Source organism: Eptatretus burgeri, chromosome 3 (assembly GCF_056783735.1).
Source record: "Eptatretus burgeri isolate ZD-2024b chromosome 3, Ebu_testis_v1, whole genome shotgun sequence".
NCBI classification, from domain to species: domain Eukaryota; kingdom Metazoa; phylum Chordata; class Myxini; order Myxiniformes; family Myxinidae; genus Eptatretus; species Eptatretus burgeri.
In genome coordinates, this window is record NC_140963.1 from 118,726,535 (window position 1) to 118,729,034 (window position 2,500).

Below are 2,500 nucleotides of genomic sequence, written 5' to 3' on the forward strand. Positions count from 1 at the left end.
AACGATTGGTTCTAACAACCCAGATTCCCGTCGCCTGTGTTGGTGTCCTCACAATTTCGGGCCTCGCCCCCCAATTTTCTCTCCGTGCCCTCACACGGTCTCATGGCTGGGACACGTGGCTCCCTTTGGCAGGCACGACCCTCTGCCGAATCTCCCGCTATGGCACCCCCGGGCACTACGCTGCCTCCGAGCCTACCAGCTCCCTAACACCGGGGAGTGCCCCCCATGGCACCTCCCCTGAAACGCACACGTGGCAGGCTGGCTTCCCAGGCCCCTTTCCGAGGGTCACCCGTGCCCACAACACTGCCCACACGGCTAATGGCGCCCCGGGCCCCCGCACCAAGCAGGCGCACCCGTGCCCACTACGCTATCCCGGCCCCCCATGGGCCCTTGGCCTACTACGGCCGACTAGCCTGGTGCCCGGGGTACCCACTCAGCGATACTCACCTTTCGCAGCCACGCTCCCAGCCCGTCAACAGGGCTCCTGCACCCCTCCAAACGGGTTTCGAGCCTACATTCACACCAACAACAAAACGACCTCAATTTTTCAATTTGACTAACCCAGCTAACTCACTCTACACTGACCCCGGGGTCCCTTGGGCGGGAGTCACTCCTCCCCCCAATCACTCATCGCACCATGCATTCCCCATTCGCTCCATACCCACAGACCCGCTGGCCTCACTCACTCACCAAGCACATGCTTCCACTTCACACAACTCACCAACAGCTCTTCAACACACACACCGCTGAACTCTGCCATCCTTCTAACTACATCCCCTAACTAACTCGTGCTCCCACGTCGTCCCTTATACTAAAGCACGTTCCTTTTAACACTACATAGCTAAACTACGTCCCCTCTACACATTCACTGTCTGTCACTGTCTCCAAATCTCTAAAATAACTTTCCCAACCAAGATCTGACTAACAATCCCTCTAACTAATCCATTCCACGGGCCCCATGAGGACTTTCCCCTGCCCCATGGAGTCGGTCTAGCTAAGCTAACCCTTCCCCCTAACTAGTTTCCATCCTGTGCCCAGGTCAAGGGGGTCTTCCACCCCTTGCCCAGGAATCCTGTGCACCCGAAAGTGAGGCTTACTGTTTTTTTTTTTTTTTGTATTTTTTCCATGCGCATCACCAGCGCGGCAACTCACAGCTCGCGCACTTTACACCTGCCCGTGGCGTCATGCAGCTGCACGTGTACCTTGTCCCTCCTTGGACGGTACCATCCGGCAGGGATACCCCTCCTGCCGGATTCCAACCCCACGTGCAGCCATGGCGTCACCGTGCGCATAAAAAAAAACACAAGCCCCACGTCTCGAGGGGTTCCCCACGCGAACACATGTGCTTTGCCCGTTGGAGCCTAACACACACGATCGCGTGGAGAACCCGTCCGGTCCAAATCCATAATCCTGCCTAAACTTTGTCCGTCCGCGGGATCGGCAAATCCACCGCGTGCGTTTCCGGACCGGGACTTCACTCTCGCAAGCGAGCACGTGGGGGCCTCGTGCGTTGCACAGCACGGACCTCGTGCTCACTGCTGGGTGAACCCGGCACGGTCCCCGAAACAACTACAGCCGCTACTCGGCTTTCTTTCCTCACATGTCGCCGTCGTCGCCATTCGACACACGCACTCCCGCGTGTTACGACGCCAACACACCTCACCATTAAACTCACACCGGGAGACGCGGCTGCATGTTCAGACATGCCCACCGACATCTCCCTTACATACCGCTCTCTCACACACACGGTCTCCCTTGCACTCGGCCATTCACTCACGCATGCCACCTCCCTCGCACACGTGGCTCCACTCACTCGCGGCCTTCCACTCACTCGTGCCATTTCCCTCACACAAACCATACCACTCACACATGCGGGGGCACTCATCCGCGGTGCCTCACTCATACACCGTGCCTCACTCACACACGCGGGGGCACTCAACCGCGGTGTTTCATCCATACTGGACGTTTCACTCACACACACGGCCTCTTCCACATGCGGTGCCCCTTTTACACACGGCGTGCTGGGAAGCACGTACTCCGGCACCATCGCCACCACACCACTCACACACGTGGTCGCTTCCACACACGGGGACGCACTCACACCTTGCACTACACACACCGGGACAACGACACTGGGGATTCGTGTCCCCACAAGGGTCTCCGGGGCCTCTATACCCCCCAAGCTCTCCGTGCACCCGTCCGCAGCACTCGTCCCCTCAACCTCGCAAAGCACGACCGAACTCACCTGGTCGTGACTCGCCTCAAGGGGGCATACTCCCTCCCCTCGTTCCTGGAGGAGGCCATCCCACTGCTCGCACCGGGTCTCTACCCAGTCCGCGAGCTCACCCCCATTACCCTCCACCACCTCCGTGTGTGTGTGTGCGTCACTTACCCCGTCTTCATCGTGTAGTCTTCCCTCTATCGTTCCCATCTCCCGTGTCTCTGCCAGCTCAGTTAGTTTGTCCCTCTCGGTTACCGTCACTTTTTCTGTCACGACCCT